At 39.6% G+C, this 10523-nt stretch overlaps 1 protein-coding gene across 1 annotated transcript in view; it reads left to right on the plus strand.

The window, feature by feature from the left end:
* The window catches only part of LOC136237945 (uncharacterized), a 168816-nt gene that overhangs the window by 92395 nt on the left and 65898 nt on the right, over positions 1-10523 (plus strand). The window lies entirely within an intron of this gene.

Consider the following 10523-nt stretch of genomic DNA (forward strand, 5'->3'; position numbering starts at 1 on the left):
CAGTATAGTATCACTACAGCCATTAACTTCTCGACTGCCACCTTTAATATCACATTTTTAATAGCTTACTTTTGGAGGGTTGCACCCCTTTTCACAGCTTGGCTGTCTTGGATGAGATATCATTTATTTCGTGTTGTATATGTATATTCCGCCTTTTGTCTATCTTTTAGCAGAAAAATGAAAAAACTAAATAAATAACTGACATTATTTTGTACAATTTTGTGAATTATTTTGTAGCTTCACATTACTTGTTGAATGTAGCATGTATGTATATATATGCTCTATTAAGGGATCTTAAAATGTGCTTGCTACATGCATGTATGGTTGGTTTTCTCATTGTTATGTAAATAAATTTCCAGAAAGGTTTGTACCTTGACAGTTGACTGTGATAGTTTACTGATGTGTAAGAAAGTTCAACTAGTTTGCATAAGAGGTTTAGTCAGTAGGCATGACAACAAATCACATTATTGCTGACTGCTCTGTTAGAGTGTATTAATGGTGTGACTCTTCTGTATTTTACCTATTTTATTTGACCATTTATTAATTTTTTGTAGTGTTCAAACTTTTTCTGAACACGTCTAATACAGTGTACATAGAATTTCCATTGACAGGTCTATATAATTGTAATATGTACTATTCTGCCAGGGGCAGATTCAGGAGCTGGCAAGGGCAGGGACACAAACAAGTTCAGATCCATTCTATGAAAAGGGAGGCCACTCTGAGAAGCTAGTACATAGCTAGATGTAATCTGTTATATTTGATGTACACACATAGCAGCAATAATCACTTCTCAGTAAACAGTAGTAGTTACTGTTGAATTTTACCATTTAGGCCATTGCAGAAGGCTGTGAAGTCTTAAAAGCAGTTACAAAGCTATTACTGCCTTAAACACCTGCTAAGACAATAATTATTTTAGCGGTGCTTACTAGGCTTTTGACTCAGTACCTCATGAGCATCATATTCTTAAACTTCGTTGTTTAGGTGTCACTGGCCAGTTATTGCAGTGGATTCGATCTTTTCTAACTTGCTGATACCAACGAGTGATTATCAATGGCACCTATTCCAACTGGCTCCCTGTTACATCAGGAGTGCCACGAGGCTCTGTACTTGGCCCCCTTCTGTTCATATTATACATAGATGATTTGCAGAATGTTGTAAGCCACTCCACTTTAAAACTATTTGCAGATGACGTTGCATTGTATAGAGAAATAAAAAGTCCTGTTGACTGTTTGTTGCTGCAGCAAGATCTTGATAACATCTATTCTTGGACAATCAAGTGGCAGCTATGTCTAGACGCATCTAAGTGTTTGGCATTTTTAATTTCAAACAAGAGGAAACTAATCAATTTTATGTATAACATCAACAGCATTACCGTCTCGTGGAATTCTATTGTTAAATATCTTGGAGTTCACATTCAATATAACTTATCTTGGTCTCATCACTGTAAAGTTGTTTCTGCTAAGGCCAGGAGATCACTAAACCATCTGTGTCATAGTTTACGGGGAGCTACCACAGCTACAAAATCTGTAGCTTACAAGTGTTTAGTTAGACCACTGCTTGAGTACGCTTGTCAAGTGTGGAGTCCACATACTGCTCATGATATATCTGGCCTAGAGTTTGTACAATGTTGTGCTGCTAGGTGGGCATGTGGAAGCCAGTGGGATCCTATTTCCAGAAAATGGAGTAAATCATCTGATGATTGTCTTAATTCAGTGTACTGGCCTAGTCTCACTGATCGTTGTAACTATCTGTCTGTCAACACACCTCAACAACAGAACATCTCTTAACTTTTATGATTACTATCGCTGTAATACTTCCTGCACCAGAACCCATGAACTGTCTATTGTACCTTTACCATCTTCTATCAACAGTCACCGTTATTCTTTTTTTTGTGAATACTGTATTTTTGTGGAACACTGTATCATTTGATACACTCACTATCAAATCTGTAAATTCTTTTTGTCGCACCATGTATCATCTTTTTTGTACATAGCTTTTTAAGTCTCTCTGTGTGTGTTTTATTTATTGTAACTATTGTTTCTTTTCTTTGTAGTGTACTTTTGTGGTGTTATCTTTTGTCCTTGTAGTGTTTTTTTTTGTAATGTATGTGTTTAGGGAAGCACCCTTGTACAGGCTATGCCTTTTGGTGCCACCGTTTCATTTTGACCAATTAGATAAATAAATAAATGCACACAAAGGTGCTGGGTGACAGTTTGAGTTTAGTTTTGCAGTAAAGGGAGGTGATGTGTCTGCGTTTCAGACTAAACGTATTTAATATATGTCAGTAATTCTTGAGCAATAAACTGATTTTGGCTTTATTGGCATATCAAAGTGATATAGCTCTTCTAAAAGGACAAATGGCAGAATGGGAAGGTGGAGGGAGGAATGCCCCATGCTGGATCCACCATTGTCTGCTGTAGTAAATTAGAATTACAGTAGCTATAAAATTAAGTGAGATGAGCAACTGACAGTAGTGGCGGAGTGGTAAGGGTGAGAGTATAGGTGTGGAGGTCTCTAGTTATAAACCCTGGACAATTTTTCAACACTTGTCATGCAGGTTTTTTAACTTCTTCGTGGAAGTGCTATTTGTTCGGATGAATATCGAATAATGACGAAATCCAACCTCTAAACTCGACTAGACACCAATACTGGCAATCATCTGTTCGTCCTTGATGGATTCAACTCGCCACCCACAACACATATGTGACCAATTCTAATTAATGTCATACACAATACAATATTTACAACGCTCCCTGTGGTTGGCTACCTTGGGGAGCCAACTACAACAACTAATCATAATGGCCTAAAATGTCCTATATGTTCGCATACACACACACACACACAAAAATGAAGAAGGTCCTATAACTACTTGTAATTACATCTTCGACAAATTTTCTGTCCAAGCATAGCAGCTTGCCATCGTGGTCTTCCAGTGAGTTACTTGTAATTGATTGAGGATATTGATCACAATCATTGCCTTCAGATGAAGAGGAACTTCCTTGATTATCAGTTTGAGGGGTACTAATGACACCACCTTGACCTTGCAGTTGAGAATCCTGCTCCTGGCTAACTTCAATAATGCTTCTCCTCAGCAGTTTGTGCCCTCCCTGTGGGTCCACCACCTTCACCACTGCTGCCCAGACCTTGTTATCAGCACCCTTTAACAACTCACTGACGATTGCTAGCTTCCAAAATATACAACAGCAAAAATAGTGTTCCAATGCTACCTATTCTAACCCCGTCTTTATTCAATATTGGAACAACTATTTTAAAAAACTCCCTATAATGAGACAAAACAAACCTCAAATCTATAAATGACTCTAATGTTATTCACTATTGGGGGCTGTGATCTGATTTTGCTTGAGCCAAGGTAGAATTTTTGGACTATTAGTTCCAACACCTAAACATAGACGAAATAAATACAGTCAGTATTTGTGTATGAATTATGCTGTGTACGTTTAGCAGTATCATTCTTTAGCACAACAACATCCCCCACTTGAACCAAATCATGTCCTCCTTTCTTGACATTAAGAGAATGATTATCATGGAGGTTTAGAAAGTAATCACACCTTCACTGTGTTATAAACAGGTTCAACAAATGTTTGTGATGTTTCAATTTTGTTGTTAAGGTGTGGTAGGTGCTAACCACTTCAAAATGTTCACTATTTGGCATACCAGTAATCCTTCAACCATTGATTAAATGCGAAGGAGACAAGCAATCACTGATTCCATCACAATCATCAGCCATGTATGTAAGGGGGCGGGAGTTGATCATGGCTTCTACTTCAACAATTAAGGTGCTGAGCTGTTCATACGTTAAATTGCTCCATCCAATGCCTTTCCTCAAGCTTCTCTTCACACTTCGTATGAGCCGTTCCCAACAAGGGGCTCTTTCAACGATAAACTTCCATGTTACCCTTCTGTCACCCTAAAAACGGACTACTTCACTGGATCTTGCTGTTTTGACAATTTGTTTGTGTGATGATTTAAATGTTTTGGCATTATCTGAGATGAGTTACAGGCAGACATTTGCGGCTCACGAATCTACGAAACAACAATAAAAACAAATTCACAGATAAGTCTGGTGCCAGTTCCAGGTGAACAGCTCGGGTCGACGAACAGGTGAACAAACATAGATTTTGTCAGATTTGCCATCATCCTTCACATACAGTGGTCCTGCAAAGTCTATATCCGTATGACTGAATGGAGGGTTTTCTGATGTTCGGTATTTGGGGAGATCAGGAGAAGCAACTGAGGAGTAAGGAATACCCTCTATCTTATAAATCACGCGCAATCTCAGTATCTTCTTCACAGCCTGTCTACCCTTGAGAATCCAGTATTTCCCCCAGGTAGTTGACAATGTGTCTGCAGTCCCACTATGCTTAATATCTTGATGTACTTGCTGAATAAGTAGTGTCACCCAGGGATGGCTTGAAGGTAGCAAAATGGGTTGCTTACTAGAAGTAGGTAACTGTGCATTGTTTATCCTTCCTTGACATTGTATGAGGCCCGAATCATCTATAAACAACCCAAATTGGCTCACTCTGATTGGGAGTACACATCCAGCCTTGGACTGAAGATATAGCAACTCAGTGGGAAATACCTTGGCCTGAGCGGCACGTATCTAACATGTTTCTGCCCTATTCATGTCTTCTCCAGTCATACAGCAAGGTCTTTCTGCTTCTGCTTGTCAACAATGGTGTAACCATAAACTCTTGAACTTGAGAACAAAGCACGTGACTCACAATAACTTGTTAACACTACCGAACCTTGTACAGTCAACAACTTCATCTATCCAACTGGCCACATTCTCTGAGTTGCTCACAAGGACATGGCTTATAGCTGCTGGGCTCTTAACCACTTCTGCTTCCATTATGTTGCTTGAGGGGATAATATCAGTACTTGGCCACTGGCTGTCAGACAAATGAAGAAACTTAGGCCCATTCCACCAGGTCTCATTATGTGCTAGTTTCTCACCACTCGTTCCGCGGGATGGAATATCCACAGGGTTCTTATCACCTGGGAAATGCTGCCACTGTTCTCTCTTAGTCAGATGGCAGATTTCATTTACTCTGTGGCTGACATACTGTTTCCATGGTTTTACCACTCTGATCCAATGAAGGACAACCATTGAATCTGTCCAGCAAAAGGTAGGCATAGTGATGGGCAAGGACAACAAGATGTTACTCAATAATCAACTTAGCACCACAGCTCCCAGCAACTCTAAGTGAGGTATTGTCTGCCTTTTAGTGGGAGCAACTCGGGTTTTAGACACTATCAAAACAACTTCCACTCTCCCAACTTCATACCCTAATCTCATATTAACCACTGCTGTGAAGGCTCTCTCAGACGCATCACAAAATCCATGTATTTGTGTGCCTTGACAGGGTGCATGAAACTTAAAATAACAATGAGGTACCTCTACTCCATTCAATGAGTCAAGTTCAGAAATAATTTTTCTCTACTTAAGCAACAATTCACTGGACAATGGTGTAGTTTACCCACACATAAATCTTGAAAAAGAATCTTCAACTGGATAATGAAGGGACATACAAATTCCAGAGGATTGAATATTCTTGCGGTCAGCCGCAAGATGGACCTCTCGGTTATTTCTGTAATTCCATTGTCACTAAACCCTGTGAAGTCAAAGTAGAAGGTGTCCATTGAAGAATTCCATGCTACCCCAAGAATTCTAGAAGTTTGATCCAGTGGCTTTGAAACACTGTGTCCCATAACAGCTTGAGCATACGTATCATCTTCGTGGCTGGCTTTGTCACAGATTTATTTATCTTCTGTACTAGTTCTGGTGAATTAAAATTCCACTTTCACAGGTTCATTCCTGCAGCAGCCATGATCTGTCTACATTTACACAGAAATCCAAAGCGGTTGGGATGTCTGGGGCTCCTATAATCAAATCATTAACATAGAAGCAATCTCCCAACTTCTTGGCAACTTCAGGTTGTTCTGAATGATACTGATTGATGTGATGTGTCAACACTGCTCCTAGAATTGCTGGTGAGGGATGTAAGCCAAGTAAATCTTAAATGTATCACCTCGTATGGCACCTTACAAGGGTCCTTAACCCACAAGAATCAAAGAAATTCATGATCAGGAGCATCAGTAGAAATCATGAGAAATGCCTTCTTGATATCTGCAGTGACTGCAACTCTGTGCCATCAGAACTGAACCAAGATGTCGAACAACTTTGGGATGTAATTGGAACCAGTTTTCAAACAATCATTAAGGGAATAGTGGTCCCCTGATCCTTGAGCAGGCCCATCGTACACTATCCTTAACTTTGTTGTTTGACTGCAATGGCATACCACACAATGGTGGGGTAAGCTATAGGCCCATCACTGGCTTCACTCATCAAATCTGGTTCCACAGTCTCAATAATTCCAGCCTGTAGTTGATCCTTAATAATTTTGTCATAATCGAATAAAATCTCTGGACAACCCTGAAACTTGCACAACAGGCTCTTCAGACAGCCTTCACATAATGACAAATGATAGGGAACCTCTGGATGATCTAACTTTCCCAGCAGACTAACTGAATATTGATTGTTATGGAAGGAAATTCTTGGAGGGAACAATTTGGAATCCAAATCTTCTACTGTGGGGGAGCTATTCCAAGAGATTCTACTTCCCAGAATTCCCGAAGAGAACTGACTACACCATCATTCTGTTCATCAAATCTTGGGCTATTGGGAATACCATTGATCACCGTACAGGCAGTGCTAACATTAGTCTTGTGAGAATCAGTTGGTCCAGAGAGGAGCCATTCCAGCTTGCTCTCTACTGCTACAGGTCCATTACTTGACTTCACAACATCACTGGTCACAAGGTTCCAAAAATAATTAGAGCCAATCAACATATCAATCTCTTGTTTAGGTTTATCACACTCATCAGCCAATGGGAGATCTTGCAGGTGTGGATAGTTACTACCTCTAATAACATAGGGAAGTGGTGAACAGATTGAAGGAGAAGTTAAGGCAGATATTCTTGTCATCTCTCTGTTGATGCCCTTGTAAATACAAAGAAACAACTGCACACTATTGTGTCTTGTACCCATTTTGACCAAAGGTGTTCAAGTGGAGCTTCTCAATCCATGTGGGCTTGAGGTACAATTGACACTGAAGTCTCTCAGTGACATAGGATAGCTGACTGCCACTATCAAACAAAATACGTACAGCCATGGAAGGGCCACTGGGGTCAGCTAAGACGGTTGCATGGGCAGTCTGAAGCAGTATCATCCTCTGATTCTTAGTACTAGTTGTGGTGCTAGTCAAGACGTGTACACTTTCTGAGTTAAAGGCACCACTACTGGCCAATTGATCTACTTGTCTGGTTGGAGGGGAATCAACAGAGCTATGACGTGTAGAGTGAGACTCAAGGGAATTGCTCTTCTCACAAATGGACTGGTGATGTTTAGGGCTAAAACGAATATACCGAATATTCGAATTATTATTCGATTCGAATTTGGTCGAAACAATTATTGTAATTCAAAACATCGAAATTACAGTAAAGATGGCGGACACTAGTGATGAGGAATCTTTGAACTCTTGGTAACAGCTATGAAGTCATTTTGCTCACTACAAACAAATAGAAAGCCTCTCTATAACTAAAACACTAAGTAACGAGAAGCCATATGACTGTGCATGTAAGTACTGCTATTAGTGTTAAAATATTCTTAACCCTGGGGTATAGCTGTTACACTTTAAGAACAAAAAACTGTACCATAGGAAAACTAAACTGATCATCTGTGTATAACAGCCATCTTGGTAACTAATTAAAACACGGAGTAGCTAATCCAGACAAGGGAGCATGTATTAAAATATTTGTGGTTCCTAATTGTCTGGGTTGTGTAATAGAGGCCATACCACCATAGGTATAGTTGTGCAAAGTTACACTGCAGATATAAACAAATCCCAAAAACTGCTCCACTGTGTGATATCACCTTGAAATCTTGGTAGTGTAGGCTTAGGTAAGCGTGGTCTGTTTATTGCTGGGCTCTCATGTGTAACTGGAGTCAGTGGTGAAAGACTTGCTGTTTCTCCCGGCCTCTACTTTATACTACTTATCTTCCATTTTGTTTCCAACAATTTCACCTCAATGGGCTCAGAATCATTGAGTTCACCCTCAATTTCTGTTAGCGGACATAATGATACTATTTCACTATCCAAAGCATTGAAGGCCTTTCATTTAGCGTCCAGTTGTTCACTAATTACAGTTAAACAAGAAACCTTAGTCGGGTCAGTAACAAAGGAATCATCTTCTAAAGTAGTTCTTTACAAAGTTTGGCAACAACACCACGATGTCCACCTCTAATGGCTCTCAGTCTCTCTAGTTTCCTTCGATCCACTTCTTCTTTGCTCATCACAGATGTGTTGTGGTACTAGGAGAAATTGCTACGAAACAAATATAACACAACAAAAAACGTCACCTTCTCGGGTGTGTTGTGCAGGTGTTTCACCTGTTGAAATTCTTGTGGCTTCCACAGATTACTACAACCCCCAAGAATTCCTACCTCCAAACCATCTTAGTAAAACATGCAGTATTAAGTAGGGTTTTTAAAAAAGTGTTCTGAACATGGACCTATTATAAGGCTTATAAGAGAATCCGTAAAACCCTGCACACCTTACTAAAACAACCACCTTCTGTTGACAGTGGCAACTGGATCAAACTGGCGGCTTATGGTTCTAACAACAAGGAGCTACATCAACTGCTAAGAGACTCTGTGGTTAACCGCTCGTTACTTGATTAGCTATCACTATGCAAACAAGAATTTATTGTTAACCACTGATATGCTGTCAACAAAATAATAGCACAATTGGCCAGCCAAACTAAAGACTAAGTGCAATTTCTTAACCACCTGGTGCTAAGGCTAGTTATTGGTGCTTTACTTTGCTAGAAAATGGCTGCCGGCATTGCCACGACTTGACAAGAGTAATGTTGCTAGCTATATGATTCCACTTTCACTTCTTTTACACAAGGCATGGTGAGGCTTGCCTTCGATTTTCCTTGGGTAGCTACTAGCTGTTGCATATTAGGAGTATTACTTCTCTGTTATGCACTGATACAACTTTATACAGTACTGTCTAAGGTATTGTTGCTATTTTTTGACACATTTCTCTTACTCAAACTGATGCAATACTTGTTGATAAGCAATGTGTACCACCAGTAAAAGTGTTGTCTCCATCTCAGTGACTGAGCCTTGAGAGGCAGATAAATTTTCACGCGGAGTTTCCCATGCAGCCTTTCATGTACTCTTCTACGACACTATGTGGTGTGAGGCATAGCTATTGTACAATGTCCTTTTCACTGCTGGCTGACCATTTTCTAAAACAGTTAGACACCAAACACCAGCGTCTTTGAGCCATAAATGCTTCATAGGAAGTGTTAGAATGATGCAACAGAAACCTCGGTGTAGGTGTCTAACTATAACTTAGACAGTGGCATGATGCGTTTCCTTTGTTGTGTTGAGGTCTCTTGTTTATGAAGCCTGGTATCAGGTATCTTACTGGTAAGACACCTGACTCAATAGGACAGTTGTTTACAACCACAATGTAGCAAACAGTAATGCAATTAGCCTCATGTGAACAATTAGTATTTAGCGCATCAGTAAACACCAAGGGTAGGGTTTCCAATGTAAAAATTCGGCATCTTCAAAATAATTTTGCTAACTGCTGTTACATGTTGGACTAACTCTCACTTGAATACAACTGCAGTGGTGATAAATTCCATTGTCTTATTGGTGTAGAAATCAATCTAAATATCTGCAAAATCTGAGATTACAAGCTGTAACTCTTAAAAGCCTTGATCCTTTATTGTGATACTGGAGTTCAACTTTCCTCTGTGAGTAAACCTTCACCTAAATACATTGGTAGTTTGATTAGTGAGGTAGGTTTCCTGTCGCTCCATCATTTGAGCACAATTTTGGGCTCCAAAATGGGTTTTTGTTTACGGACACCAAACGATTGATAGCCCAATTTCCTCACACCACAGTAGTAATCATCCATCTACAAAGAAGTCACGTACAAAAGTTTGGACATCTCTAACCATCTGGGTGAGCGTGATATAGGGAAAAATTTGCTGGAAATCACACTTTGATTACAGAGCTTGCCCACTCAACTGCTTAAAAATAGAAATGTTGACGTAAAACAACTGTATGATCCACAAAGTACAGCTAGAAGTGAGGTTATGATCAGCAGGATAAGTGGCACTAAGGAAATTACAATTGAACTCGTGTGAGTTCTGCCGTTTAAATACTTGATGTCTTGTGCAGTACTATGACAACTGCGATTTTATCCCTCAAAAGCCAAGTAATAATAAATAAATAAATGTATGCAGTGTATCTTTACTGACCACACCCAAGCCTAATCATGTGAGCCTGATTGAATTGGCTAACTGCTTTTGTAGCTGAATTGTAGCAACAATAACCTCACTATTACAGTAGGTGACTTTAAAAGGTTTACATTTGGTTTTGGAAAAACCATTGTAATTTAATAATTTTATGATTATCAT

This window comes from Dysidea avara, chromosome 11, assembly GCF_963678975.1.
Source record: "Dysidea avara chromosome 11, odDysAvar1.4, whole genome shotgun sequence".
Taxonomy (NCBI): domain Eukaryota; kingdom Metazoa; phylum Porifera; class Demospongiae; order Dictyoceratida; family Dysideidae; genus Dysidea; species Dysidea avara.